At 41.6% G+C, this 15,442-nt stretch overlaps 1 protein-coding gene across 2 annotated transcripts in view; it reads left to right on the forward strand.

The window, feature by feature from the left end:
• Nucleotides 1–15,442, forward strand: part of RPS6KC1 (ribosomal protein S6 kinase C1) — a 344,999-nt gene that overhangs the window by 219,673 nt on the left and 109,884 nt on the right. The window contains exon 17 of one of the 2 annotated variants that reach the window (XM_054507978.2): nt 840–2,593. The exons of the other annotated variant lie outside the window; for it this stretch is intronic. The gene's annotated coding sequence lies outside the window, so the exon portion shown is untranslated. Of the gene's footprint in view, nt 1–839; nt 2,594–15,442 lie in introns of those variants that run through there. 2 annotated transcript variants of the gene reach the window in all.

Here is a 15,442-nt window from a genome sequence, read left to right on the forward strand (position 1 = left end):
CAATCCGCTGCCTGTTTAAACACTGCCCAAATGAGCATTTTTTTTCTCTAAAGGCAAACAGCAGTGAAAGGAATGAGACGCAAAGGCCAAGGTGGCAGCCACGTTAGGCAGGAGATTTTCATACTTCTGGAATTTGGGGGATCGCCACCCTCTTCCTCTTCTCTCCTAAGAAGCACACCGGTACTAAACTGTTCTTCGAAGCCTGTTTGTTCCTGCACAAATGGATCAGATAAGACTGCAGTGAGTGCGGACGATGAACCGCTATGTTTTTATAAAAAGGTGGAGGTAGAGTGGCTGCAAGTTGAGTGGCAGGATATCGGTGCTCTGTGGCTCCTCAGTGAGGTTCGGGCCACTGTCTGCCTCCCACTCCATGTTGATTGCCAGCCCCACCTTCTCTGACGTGTCAATTCAGCCTGTTCTCTTTCTAACTAAATGCCTGGGTTCTTTAGATTTTTGGATTTTTGTTTTGTTTTTGTTTTTTTGCTGGGCCATTATCGGTCTCTTCCCAGGCAAGTACACAAGTTAGTATAAATGACACATGCTGTCACTAGTCACAAAACTAGACAGAAGCCAGCAGGCTTGTGAGGGAAAAAACACAGGCATGACTTTGTTGTCTTTGACGTGGAACTAAAGGCTCACTTGTCATTCCTTTAATAAACATTTTGAACCCTTGTCTTGCACTACTTATCCTGCTGGGCCCTGTACACGATTTAAAGATAAATTAGGCCTTCCCCCCACCCCCAGTGATCCCACAACCAATGGCAGTTTTTACTTCCTCAATTTCATCAGCACCCCCAGGTATATTCAATCTAGAAAAAAATGGCATGCTTGCTTTGCAGATGTGGCTTCCAGACAAGTTCTTCAGCCCTTTCCAACTGGATTGCTCCTTAAACCTGTCTGAAATAGAAATTCTGGAGTTACCCCAGCTTCGCAACGAGTATACACTGAAAATGCACTCCAGCGCTAAAGGGTCATATAATCAAACCATCTCTTTATCCATCTCTTTATTCATAAATGATGCCGAACTTACACTGAGCCAAGAAGAAGGGTAGATTTCGTCCTACTTCTTTGTGTGAATTTCTGGAAGTATCCTGCCACCTTTTTGTCCATTGAGGAGAAACCATCCTTCTCTGGAAGCTGATGCAGCCTCCTCCTGGGCCTATTCCCACCCTTTAGCTTCAAGAATTGACTCTACAGCAACTTAGCCAAATTGATTTAAAACCTGTCCAATATGGACTCCTGGAGTCGATCTTTCTTGTTTGGTGTTCTATCCTTGGATCATTAAAGACTGTGACTGTGAAGAGCTTTTCACGTGTTGAGAATTTGACTAAGTAAATTAACACTACATGAGGAAATGTACCATTAGATAAAGGAAAACGTGTCGGTGAACGAGGGAGGAATCTGCCCTGAAAATTGGAGTCCAGAGAGACCGAAGTGGGTGTGTTTGCAGCACTATATAAAGGAGAGGCACTGTGCAGGGATCATAGTGCTTTGAATACGAGAGAGTCTCCCTGTGGTACAGAGGGGCAATTCCATTGGGCCATTCCAAAGCCATTCTGCTTCTCTCTTCTGATTTTGAGCTCACCAAGGAGGATTCTGATCAATAACTCAGCTACCTTTCCTAAGCACGCTGACATTGGAAAGGGGATCCACTGGATAGGGAGCATGTGAATTCCAAGCTCTAGAATGGGAATTTCTGAATTCCTCCATTATAAATTAGTAAATTAATGTACTCACTTATTGGCCAATTGTATGTTAATTTGGTTGGAGTAAGGTCATTGCTAAGAAGATTCTGACTTGTAAGTCACCGGATCAGCCTCTGGAGCTTGTTGCCTTGAGGTACTTGAGAACATCTTTCCTGTGACCTCCCCCTATAACATCTTTCCCAGTGCCTCCCCAGATTCAGGCACAGTCCCCATCACTTTTCACCCAAGGATGAGACCATCCATCAGACTGGGTGCTAGTTAAGTTATGGGTTTTAAAGATTTTATGTCTTTCTCCTCCTTACCACCTTATGATAGATAATAATTTATTAAAAGGAATTGGGGTAGAGGGAGCTGGATTATGCAATTTAACAGAATCATTGAGAAACAAAAGGAGCACTGCAGACCCTCCTAAATCATTATTGGGTATTTGCTCTGATTCGCTGGTGGGGACTTGCCTCTCTGACCAATGAGCACTCCTCCATGATGCTCCCCGCAAAAGGGGGAGAAAGAAAGAGAGAAACCCACCATTAAAGTCAGGCTAACCTCCTCTTTGAATAACTCTGACCCGGATGAGGGAAAAACCCAGAAGGAAAAAATTTGAAAAGTTTACTTCAGGTTGAGAATTTCTAATTCCACCACTTTTGTGTGTGTGTTGTTGTTTGATAGACATGACAGCATCTCCTCATTATTATGGAAAATATAGGGTTGGTGTTAATTACTATCTGAATATGAATGGGAGCAGAAGTGGGCATAGCCTGCACTGGCCTTTCTTTGACAAGGTATAACTTTCTTCTGAATTTCTGTGTTAATTAATGCTTATTTAAAAACCACTTTAATTGGTAGTAAACACCTCAACTTTTTGTACTCATTAAAATGCAGCCATTGATGTGTGATGGATTTTTTTAAGGCTTAATTAACTTTCCTTCTGTATATATAACCTATAATAATGACAAACATATTGGGAAAAAATTACCCCTGCTTTTTCCCCCTCTCTCCCTACCCCCATTATAAAGACATTTTTAGCTATGGATGTCTCAGTTTGTTAGGATCAGATGCCATTAATTTGGCATTTTGGAGAAGAGTAGATGGCGGGAAATCAAAGCTTTTTGAGACACTGGTCATTTCTAAACCAAATATTCATATTTCTGAGGGAGAAATAGTCTAATTTTTTTAAGTGAAAAGTTTAAAGAAACTAATACCCCAGATGACCCAAGACTTGACTATCTTTGTGGAAAATGTAAAATTCTTAAGATGTTCTTGGAAATGTTTTCTTGGAGTGGTTGTAATTGTGTAGACACCAAGTAATGCATCTCTCCCCTCTTCCATTAGGAGATAGAGTTAATATTAAGATAATATAACTACCTTAGAGAAAATTTGGAAAATAGAACAATTCTTAATAGATTCACTACCCTTACACAACAGTTTTTAATTTTTCATAATTTCCTTGCATTCTTTGCCCACAGTGGGTACAAAATTGTTAAACAGTAAAACCATAGTCAGCAGGTGTGGAAGGAAATCAGCAAGAGCACTGTTAGGAGGAGGAATTGGAGGAATGAGGAGGAATTGACCTTGTGGTTTAACAGCCATTGGGTAGGAGATTGGGTTTAATCAAGAGCAGTGGGAGCTATAGCTGCAGGGGCCAAGTCATACAAGGGCCACAGTGGGGAATTTTCAGTCATTTAAGAGTACAGTCCCTCCTCTTGGTCATCAGGGAGACCAAGTCCCATCATCTGGCCAGATTCTGATTGTTCCCTCCTTCAAATTATATAACTTGCGTCGATTGCAGTCTCAGACTCACTGGTGAGGACTACTATGAGAGTTTCTTGTGAGTTTTCCCTTTGTAGTTGAATTTCAATCATTTTTTGAACAATTGGCTAACTAGAAGCATTTAAGACTCTGGAGAGAATCAGTGAATGACTGTAGAGACAACATGTATTAAAAGAAGTATCAGAAGGCCTTGGTACCTTGGTAATGCTTATTAGTCCAGATCCTGCCCCACCTAGGATCAGCCAGGAGAACAGTTCCATCCTCAACCCAAGGAAAAGGGAGGTTTGATATCAGTAAATTCGCCCAGCATTTTGTTCATCCTCTTGATTTACCAAGGTTTAATCTCTGGCATCTGAAATAACATTATTAGTGGAAGGAATTTTAAGAATCTCATCTCGACAAAGTTTTAAACAAACAGAAGAGAAAAGATAGTTATGAAAAGAAGGAGAAAAAAGGGACAGATAAGGGGATGATAGTCAGTGGCTTCCTGTGGTCTGGGGTCTTGATAGTAGATCATGGGTCAAAGCTGCCCATGTCTAGCTGTGTGCTGTTTGATCAAGATTCTCAGGAAAGCTGTCTCCTTGTGATGCCATTTGCTTCAGAAGAATCCTGAGGTCATCTCAGTTTTAGATCTCCTATCAATATGGTAGTCTAGGATGTAGGTATATATATCTTGGGAATCATGAATCAAAACGGGGGTGATTCCTTGGAGTTTCATTGCAGTGTTTATATTTAATGGTACCTGGTAAGATTCCTTCCAAGAAGTACACTGTCTTTAAAACCACCAACACAGAAAGGTGGATAAGGCAATTGTGATATCCTTACATGGAGATCAGAGTAATCCTGGAAGGTGAGGTCTGAAAATGGCTTCTTGGACTAGGTGTTTGACCACTCAATTTTGATATGAAAGATCTCAGGGAAAGCTGCTAAGAGATCTTGTCTTATATTTATGCTCTTTTTCTATCTGTCCATTGTCAAACTTTGATCTATATATGACATCATTTTGATAATCAAATAAATTGATAGAGTCTAAGGAGTCCCAGGATACATGTTCCTAGGACAATCCTTAATTCTTCAGTGAACGTTTTTCTTCTAGGAGTTGGGAAGTCCTTAACTAAATTATGCAAATTTAATATTGACCAAGGAGTAGAGTTATAAGTCCATTGAATGTGGGGATGTTTTTCATCCCCACCAGTGCTTAAAAACCATTGTGAAGCAATATTGTCCAATGAGGAAGGATGTGTTGAAGAAAGGGGCAGTGGAGCTGAAGAAAGGGGGTCTGGGGAAGGTGCAGAAGGAGGAGCAGAGCAAGAGTGAGGAGGAAGTTAAGGTTCAGGGAAGCACAGGGAGGTCAGTATGCAATCAATTGTGTTAGGAGAGCAAGAAGGGAGTTTAAGTTTGGAGTTCAGATCATCCAGGGACTTACTAACCTTTTCTAAGGAGTCCTTAAAGAAGTAATTTTAGAATTTTCCTTTCTTACATAGGCCTCTTTATACCAAGAAAAAATACTGACCATGAAATATTTGAACTTTTTGAACCCTTTGATTCTAAAGTGGATTATTTTACTCATAATCCAAATTTACTAGAGTGGTCCCTGAAATTCTAAACTGTTCTTGATAAGATTGCTTCAGAGCTTCAAATAGTTGGTGTTGCTGGTATTCTTATCTGTACACGTAAGAAGCTGGACAAAGACCTGAAAGTTCATTGAATGGCTGGGGATTTCTTCAAAATCTTAGTGCTCCATATCCATCTTGTTGTTGAGAGCCCCGAGTTGTCAAGTAAATCCAACATAAGGTTTCATCGAGGACAATGAAGAGGGAAGAGCAAAGGCTTAGGTTGTGCTTCAACATAAAGAGAGCCAAGTACTAGATACTAGGCAGGGGCAGGACTTAGCTGTCTAGGCCCTGGGCCTCCCAGGAGAGGGGTGGGGGGAAGAGGCGGGTCTCCTTGCATTGTCTATCCTTACCGGGAGTGACTTGGGCTGAGCAGCATTGCGTACAGGCAATGATTAGAGCCTTGGCGTCAAAAACAACAGGTGATAATCAACCAGAGTGCCATTAGCATAAGCCTTTGTTTGAGTGCTACAGTATGAGGAGATTTTGAAGGAGTGTCCTGCCTTGGAGAAGAGTAGTATTTCTGTAGAGCTTTAGTAAGAATCTGCTAAAACTCAGCTAGTTTGGAGAATAGTTGGTCAGAGATGGTTCTTAAGGGGCAGGATTAGACTTGTGGTTTAGCAGCCACTGGTTGGGCAATTCAAGTTTATCAAAAGGGATGGAGAAAATACTGAAAATGTTTTAGTTTTTTAGGATCTTTTATACAAGAGTGCTATATTGACAAGTCATTCTAGTGTGATGGGAGAAGTGAGTAAAAGGGGAAGAATCTTCCCAGGGCCTTCTGCTCAGCAGTTGTTTTCTTTACCAAAGCAGGGGAAATTGTTGCTTCTTCCTCATAGACACGTCACCCGCATCTCCACCCTACTTGTCCCACAATCTACCAAAGCAGCAGGAGAAAAGGAGTTCTAGTTAAGCAGCAGTAGATAGCAGTAACATGCAAAGTTCCAACGAAGATGTTATGGGACTGAATGTTGGTGTCCCTCCAAAATTCCTATGTTGAAATCCTAACAGCCACTGTGATGGTATTAGGGGTATGGCCTTTGGGAGGTTATTAGGTTATGAGGGTGGAGCCTTCATGATGGGATTAGTGCTATTGTTAGAAGAGGCTCAGAGAGGTGCCTCTCTTGGCTCTTTGCCAGGTGAAGATACAAAGAGGAGGCATCTGCTGACTAGAAAGTAGGCCCTCATCAGATCTGGCAGTAACTTGATCTTGGAACTTCCAGCTTCCAGAACTATGAGAAATAAAGGTATGTTGTTTCAGTCACCCAGTCTATGATAATTTGTTATAGCAGTCTGAGGTGGCTAAGACACTGACATTGGACAGGACTTCAGGTCTCCAGAATTCCATAGTACTGATCAGGAACAGAGCGAGCCTGAGCTCTTGCAGTCACCTGACTGAACTCACACAGACTGATAATGCAGCTTCATTTTAAATGATCCCCCAAAACACGAGTCTCCACTGTTTGACCCTACCCTGGGAGCCTTGTGGAATTTACTCGTGTAGTGTAACATCCAGACAGGAGTCGGCCTTGTTCAGGAACCAGCATGTGAAAGGACAGTTTATGGCTCCCATGGCCTCTGCACTTGGAATACAAGAATCTTGACACGCGGTATCCCTTGTGCCTGTCCAGTCCAGATACCTCTGCTTACAATATCTAAAACAGCCTCTTTAGCTGAGGACTTTATGACATCAAAGAGAAATATTAACTGAGAAGACCTGAGCCCACATTATGGAATGAAGTGCATACATTTAATGAATAGGTAATGTAAGCATAAATGTGCATACCTAGAAATAACTACATGTGATTTGGCTTTGATGTTAATTTCCCATCCTTCATCTGGTTTTACTGCTTCTTTCTCTGGGTTTTCATTTTCTACTGATCTTCTCTGAGCATTCCAGTCCCTGTCCCTAGCTGAGCCTCCCTGACAGGCTGCCTCAGGGTGAGCTCCAACCCAGGAAGATTCTCAGCCTGGGAGCAAGAGCTCAGCTGTCCTGAAACACCTTCACCATCATCCTGGGAATCCTTCTCAAGTCTCTCCTGTGTTAGATTTCCAAGTTCCTGAATCCTACATCTTCATCTTTCTTGTTCTAGTAACTTTCAGAGTAAGGGTGCAGAGGAGATCCTTTTTTTTTTTTTTTAGTGTTTTGCCTGAGAATACATAATTCCTTCCTATTGGATAGTTTGGCTAGGTATAGAGTTTAAGCTGGAGGCATTCATTCAGAATTTTAAAAGGTGGTTCTCCTGCATTGTATTCCTGTTTCTGACCCTTTGGGCAACGCTTTTTTCTTCTTTGAAAGCTTTTAAGGTCTTTTTTTTTTAAGATTTTATTTATTTGAGAGAGTGAGAGAGATCACGAGCAGGGGGGAAGGGTAGAGGGAGAAGCAGACTCCCCACTGAGTGGGGAGCCGGATGTGGGACTCTATCCCAGAACCCTGGGATCATGACTTGAGCTGAAGGCAGATGTTTAACTGACTGAGCCACCCAGGCACCCCAACTTTTAAGATCTTTTCTCAATTCCTTTTATTCTGAATTTCCCAGTCAAGTGCCTTTTTTTCTCAGTTTTCCTAACGATGAGCCTTTGGTAGGAACTTTTGATTTGGAAACTCATGTCCTTCAGCCTAGAGATCATTTATTGTGTTATTTCTTCTGTTTGCTGTTCTTGCTGGAATTCCTATTATTAGCTAAGTTTGGGCCTTTTTGAGTGATGAAAAAAACTTTTTTTGTTTTCTATTTTCTTTTTATTCTTTCTCAGAAATTTCAACTTAATCTCCCAGTATTTCTATTGAGTTTTCTTTCAGCAGTCATCTTTTTAATTTTCAAGACTCTTTCTTTTCTTTGGATATACCTATTTTATAGCACCCCATTCTTATTTTATGAATTATATATATACATATATATACACATATATATATGACTTTTGAACGAGAGAGGAATTATAGTTTTGGTTTTATGTGTTTGTTTTGCCTACTTCTAGCATGATTCCCTCTGTTCTATGTGTCTGGTGCTGTCTAGTGCTGTGTAGCAAACTCCCTCCCCCCCCAATCGTAGTGGCTTATTATAATATTTATTTTTGCTCATGAGTCTTCAATTTGAGCAGAACTTAGTGGGTATAGCTCATTTTTGGCCCATTCCATGTCAGCTAGGGCTGGAATTGTCTGAAGGCTCACTCATATGTCAGGTGTCTGGGTTGGGAAGATCCAAATAGTTGGGGCATTTTTCTCTTAGCAACATGCATTCCTTCCAGCATGGCAGGTCAAGGGACATCAGAGTTCTGTGTGATGATTCAGGGCTCCTAAAGGTGCATTGTCCTAAGAGAGTGAGAGCTGACTGGAAGCTTCATCCGTTTTAGTACCCAGCCTCAAAAGTCACATAGTGTCATTTCCCCTTTCCTCTGTTGCAGTGCTGTCCAATTGAAATATAATGTGAGCTACATGTGTAATTTTAAGTTTTCTTTAGGTACCACATTTAAAAAGTAGAAAGGGGTGAAATTAATTTTAATAATATATTTTATTTAACATACTGTATTCAAAATATCTTGTGTAAATATGTATATTTAACATGCTATCTTCAAAATATCATTGTAATATGTAATCAGTTAGTAAGGTATTTTACATTTTGTTTTTATCTTGTCTTTGGAATTCAGTTTATGTTTTATATTTATACACATCACAGTTCAGATGCCAAATTTTTTTTACCAGATGCTGGAATTTTAATAGTTGGTGTGAAATAGAGTCCAGTCAAAAAAGTTAGTGGAAAATATTTTAAACTGGTTCAGTTTTTAAATTATTTAGAATTGAATACAATTATCATTTCAGTTCTTCAGTTGCTATAGCCACATTTCAAGTACTCAATAGCCACATGTACCTAATGGCCATGGGCTCCCATATTGGACAGTGCAACTCTGTTAGTTGAAATCCCACCCAGATTCAACATCAACTCCACCTTTCAATGAAAGAAGGGGCAAAGTTTTAAAGAAAATGTGGGAACAGAAATATTGTGGCTGTTTCTGGAAAACATAATCTGTTGTACCTTCTAAATTTCCCTTGGTTTATTTGCTTTGGTTTCTGTATTTCATGGTAAAGTCTTTCCTGTGACACTGGCTCACTGAAATTGAAGCTTTCAGAGAGATTGCAAGCTCTGTGTGTGCGGCAAGGCTTATCTATTGGTAGACTTCACTGAAGGATGATTGATGGGATGAGGTCATCCCATTGGGGATGCATCACAGATCATTAACAACAAGGCTCTGAATAGTGTTATAATAGTATTTAGTTTAATTAGTAATCTATCAACTGAAAAATATAAAAATAAAACATCCCTTCAACAGAGCCACCATATTGAACATTAGTGACTATTGCCTAGGATTGCATTTAGAAGGTATAGATGGTTGGGCTAAAGTTTTCCTCACCCCAGAACATACCCTGAAATAATTAAAATCACTGAAGCCCTGATACAGATTTATTTTGTTTAAAATAAAAACTTTCTCCTAATTTAAAGTAATATATATTCATTAAACAGAACTTGATACATGTAGACACTTTCAAAGAAGAAATAAAAATCACTATAACCCATCCCTCAGAGATAATCACTGGTAACATTTTTAATTTCTTTCCTTCGAGTCTTTATGCATTATATATTGTTATGTAAAATTGAGATTATTTTGTATAGAAAACTTTGTATTTTTTTGGCCACCTAACATTATATTGTATTTCTACATCCCACTATGTTGTTTGTTTTTAGCTATTCTTCTTTTGCTGATCATTTTGACTATTTTCAGTTTTTTGCTGTTAGGGGTGATGCTGCCTTTCCTGGAACCTGTCTTGGGAAACAGAAATTCATGCAAAATCTTTATTACTGGATTAAGTCAGGTTAAGCTTAAGTCTCTTGTTATATACTTGCCAAACTAGGATCTGGAGTAAGGTTCCACTTTGCTCTGGCTTTATGGAACTAGGTTTTTTAAAAACACAGTGTCAGAAACCCCAGCTCCAATCAGTTGAGTGTTCTACTTAGCTTCACTTGGCGGAAGGGAGAGGGCACACATGGCTGAGTGTGAAGGAGGTTTCAGAACAGAGGAGGGGAGTAAAGAAGAGTTAGAAGTGATGTCCAGGGGTTCACTTAGATGGTATCGGGTGTGTGTCTGATGTCTTAGGTAAGGACAGATGTATGACCACACATTTCCTGGTAATGGATTCTTCTGTCCACCTTCTTTGTCCCTACCAGACCCTCTCTCCTGAGTCCACTATCCTCTCCATCCCTACCTCTTTTCTCTACCAGCTGCTTTGCTCACCCATCACCTGTTTGGCCCCTGTAACTTCTGAGAATCTGGTTGCCACTCCTAAATGGCACTGGGCTAAACTTGGGGATCAGATCTTGCATCAGAGCTGGCGGACCTCATTCCTTGCTGTGTCAGGACAAGCTAGGAAATGCTGTGGTAACAAATATGAGCAAAATCTTAGTGCCTTTACGTAATCAAATTTGTTGCTCACTCATCTAGTGGAGTGAGACTCAATGATCCAGTCTGCTTGAATTTTGCAGCACCCTGATCCTGAGACATGATTTTGGGATTGCCATGGCAGATGATGAATGTACAGAAAACTGAGCGTGGTCTCTTAAATGCTTCAACCTGGAAGTGACATAGGGTTATGGCCTTTGGGTCAAAACTAAGCACATGACTTCACCTAATTGCCTGGGGTCAGGAAAATGCGATCATCTGCATGTCCAGGAAGGAAAGAGAACTGGAAATATTGGTGAGGATTATGATATCTACCTGAATTACCAAAAAAAGAAATCTTAAAATATACTTCAAACCCAGTAATTAAAGAAAAACATCATTATTAAGCATGTGCAAGCAGCACTGATAAATATCTCTATGTTTCAAACAGAATTTGTTTTACAAATAGGTGAGGCTGTATGCCTCATGGGAACACAATTCCATCAAATTAGCCTGGATGTCATGAGGGAGCTCAAGGTAGCCCAGGAATCTACTTATATTTCCCGATCCTTGAAGGGAGAGTGTTACAATATAGCTAATCACGAAGGGATGGCAAGCAGGTTTCCATTTGTGTGCCACAGCTACTTGATTGATAGCAAACTGGAACTCAACGCTGTGTTGAGCAAGACTCTAAGGAAGTGTCTAGGCTCAGTAGGGAAGAGTGCAGTGATTCATTCATTGGACAGATATTTACAAAGCACTTGCTATGTAGCAGGCACTGTCTCAAGTGCTGGTTCAGGCAGCTCACATGGAACTTCCATGATCAGAATCATATAGCGATGTCTATCACGGGATGCTAGCCTGTGTGCCTGAATGTGTGTGCATATGTGTGGTGTGTGAGGGAGGTGTGGGCACACGATTTTTTTCCTATTTCCATCTCTGAGCTAAAGTGAATGCTTAGTTAGTGCCAGATTAATTCAAGCAATAGAAGTAATTGCTAATTGGCTCTCTCTTACATGCACTCGCATAAGAAGGATGTAGGTTTTCGAAGTGTTTTCCCCCTTGTATTGATAAGTCCTGCAGTACTTACCATATGCTTCATCCCCATGACGTGTGCTTTCAAAGTAACTACAGGTGTTAATGGGGTACCATCTTCTCCTTTGTTTCTCTTTCCCTAGCTCATCCCTCTGGCTGCTATAAAACTTAGGTCCCAGATTTTTTCCCCCCATACACCAAATTCTCTATTTTCTTAAAAAGCTTGAACTAGCAAATGGGAATGATATTACTTCCCTTCCTCTGTTCCTCTAAGTTTTGTTTTGTTTTGTTTTAATCCACCCAGGACAGAGCAGGAGGAATGCTACCTTTCCTCCTCAATGGCTTCAGCAGAAGTGATCTAAAGACAAGCAGGATCCCTAACAGGGCTCATTATTATTATTATTATTATTATTTAAGATTTTATTTATTATTTGACAGAGAGAGACACAGCGAGAGAGGGAACACAAGTAGGGGGAATGGGAGAGAGAGAAGCAGGCCTCCTGCCGAGCAGAGAGCCCAATGTGGGGCTCGATCCCAGGACCCTGGGATCATGAACTGAGCTGAAGGCAGATGCCCAATGACTGAGCCACCCAGGTGCCCCAACAGGGCTCATTCTTGGCCAGGGCCCTGGGATGGCTCCTCCATAGAATCTGTACCATGAAACTCAAGTGAAAGGGTGAAGGACACAAAGAGAACCTCAGCAGGACCACCCGCCATCACTTCATTGGTCTCTTGTCACCCTTAGTTCTCATCAGCATGCTTCTCTTGGCTCCTCCAACCTCTCTCATTCCAGAGAGTGCCGTACTGGCCGGGGACCTCCTTGCGGTTTGCTGTGGGCAGCAAGTCAAGCCCGTGTCAGCCTGGAGTAGTCGAGGGTTGTGTGATGATATTGGGCTATTGCCAAAATTAAAAAGAAAGAAGAAAAATGAATTTATTTCTAAAGAAAAATAGGAAATACATTGTTACCCATTTTTCTTCTCCTTCATTTTCTGTGTATCTATATAGTAAATAAATGATAAATCTGGGGACACGTTTTCTAAAATGTTTTCTCTATTAGGACCCACTGAATATTTAGTACTCATAATTATAATAATATATAAAACAGACTTGGAACTAGAAGCCTATCTGCTAGCAGACATTTCAGACCCATTATGAGAAACTTTTTGAAGCCGTTTCATTGGTGTAGGGATCCTTTTGTCCTCTGAGTATGCATTATCTGAGTCCAGTTGCATATGGAAGGAAAAATCATTCTAACAAGAAAATTCTCGGTAATAATGGGACCACTTCTAAAGTCAGTCTCCACTCATACATTCCTCCCTGTTTAACACCGGAGTTTTAGCCCTGCCCATCGGGTCAATATCTTTAACAGTTTTGGCTTTCAGTCCATCTCTAATTTCAGAGTATGGGGAACATTTGACAACACTAATGCAAATAAAACATAAACAGATTACAAAATGAAATCGGAAATCTTGCAGAAGATCCGAGTTTTCCTGAAGTTGTTGGTAGTGGTGTGGAGCACGGATCTAGTCACAGTCAAAGCTTGGGCAGTGGAGCTCGGGCAGAGCTGAATTAATTGAAAATTGAAGAAGAAATTGGATGATGACAATATAGGTGTTTGAAAAGAGGATTAACTGAACCCTAAGAACACTGATGTAAAACCTGAGTGTTTAGAAAATGATCCTCTTTATGCTCTTACTTCTTGACAAGAACGAAGTGTAAAAATGTCAAGTCCGTGGGAACTTTAGAATTCTTTAGTCCATCGCCTTAGAGATGAAGACCCAGAGAGCTGAAGAAGTACAGAGTCCCACTGCTGGTGGTGGACCGGGGCCAACCTGGGATCCGCCCACCTTGTCAATTCTTCTAGTCATTCCAATTGGAGTTTGACTCCCCACATCCCCACCCATGAGCAAATCCTACTGGCCTCTCTTCCAAAACATTCCCAGAATAATCTGACTGCTTCTTTGCATCTCCCTTGCCCCATCTCCCACGTCTCTCCCCCAGATTGCTGCAGTAGCCCCCTAGCTGGGCCGAGCTGGGCTGCCCTTCCCACCCTTGTCCCTGCGCTCCAAGCAGCAGTCACCGGGATCCTTTTAAAGCAGGTCTTGCCCCTCCTCTCTCAAACCTTCCAGTGGCTTCTTCCCTCCCTCCAGTTAAAAATCCCAAAGCCTCCCTGAGATTATCAGCTGCTGTTTACCTCTCCTCCTGCTCTGTGCTCCCGTCACCTGGCTTCTTTGTTGTTGTTCAACTCCCTCTGGAAACTCCCTGCTCAAGGTCTTCACACTTCTCCTGCTGCCTGGAAGGCTGTCCTTGAGATATCTCACTTCCTTTCCATTCTTTGCACATGTCCTGAGCGCCTATAAAAGAGCACTTCACCTTATCATCCCTTCCTACTGAATTTTTCCTCGTAAGAAAAATGATCAAGGCCTGGCCTGTATATTTATGTGTTTATTATTTGCCTTCCCACATCAGAATATAAGTTCTATATTCATTGTATGGTTTCAGTGTATTCAATAGGCATCTGTATCACTTTTTAAAATTAACAATGTATTATTTGTTTCAGGGGTACAGGTCTGTGATTCATCTGTATCACTTTTGGTGGCAGGTCCTATTAGAATGCTAATGCTGTTAATAAATGCTAAATAACTAATTCTTGAATAAACAAAGAAATACATAACATGAATGATCAAATGAATAATTGAAATGATCTATATTGGGGCATCATATAAGAAAATTGTTTTAAAAGTCAGAATGTTTTGCCAAGGTGCTTTCCCCAGCAGTGTTTCCTCCCGCTGTGGTTTACCTGTCTGGTACATCACCCCTGTGTGCTTTGTGGAGCCTCAGCTGGGGAACCCAAGCCCATTCAGACCCCTGCTTCTCACTCAGTCTTGGTGATTTGATTGGGGGCAAAGGCACTCATTCAGAGCTTCAAGATCACAGGCTTGCAAAGGTGGGGGGAGTCTCGCTCATCTAGAGCCATTGGGGGGCGGGGAGGGGAAGAAATTTCTTACGTGAATGAAGGACTTTTTTTTCCCCCCCCCTAAATTTAGAATTTAGGCAGCTCTCTCTTGCTCAGAGATTACTTATGCAGTTTCTGGGCATTTGGCTCCTCGTTTGTACTCCTGTGTTTTGGCCAGAAGGAAGGAGGGAAATTCCACTTAAGCTGTCAGGAGTGAGAAAAGAGGTTGCAATTCCTGGGCAAAATCCACTGTCTTGGATTTTTTTTTCTGACGGGCGTGGGGTTGGAGGTATGCTGGGGAGTTGGGCAGAAGAAGGAAGCTTCCATGCAAAGGCACATGCGCTGTTTGGGAACATTAGTCTTGAAAGTTTGGGAAACATTTAAGTACAGGTTTGTTTTTTTTTTTTAAGGTTTTATTTATCTGACAGAGAGAGAGCACAAGCAGGGGGAGAGGCAGAGGGAGAAGCAGACTTCCCGCTGAGCAGGGAGCCTGATGAGGGGCTAGATCCCAGGAGCCTGGGATCATGACCTGAGCTGAAGGCAGACGCTTAATGACTGAGCCACCCAGGCGCCCCAAGGACAGGTTTTTTATTTTAATTATTATTATCAGTTAGCACTGGAGAAGAGATATTTGGGGGACATATGAGGTGAGGAAGTGGGGAACTCAGCATAGAGTAAAAGTAGTCATTGCAATTGGGGGAAGGTGGGCCAAGCTCAGGAAGATGACTGTGACTCACTCTCCCTACCCAGAGAGGCCCAGAGGGAGGTGCCACCCAGGGCAGGTGAGCAGCTCCGTCACATGGGACAGCTGGGTGGCTCTCTTTTCAGGGGGTGTCAGTGTCTGGGAGCCGAAGATGACTCAAGGTGACCTGCTTGGTTTTTATCACCCTCGATTCTGGGTTATTCCCCTGCATTTCAGGGTTGGCAATACTTAA

This window comes from Mirounga angustirostris, unplaced genomic scaffold (genome assembly GCF_029215605.1).
Source record: "Mirounga angustirostris isolate CCGP_5_RB_7025 unplaced genomic scaffold, mMirAng1.0.hap1 SCAF_6, whole genome shotgun sequence".
NCBI classification, from domain to species: Eukaryota; Metazoa; Chordata; class Mammalia; order Carnivora; family Phocidae; genus Mirounga; species Mirounga angustirostris.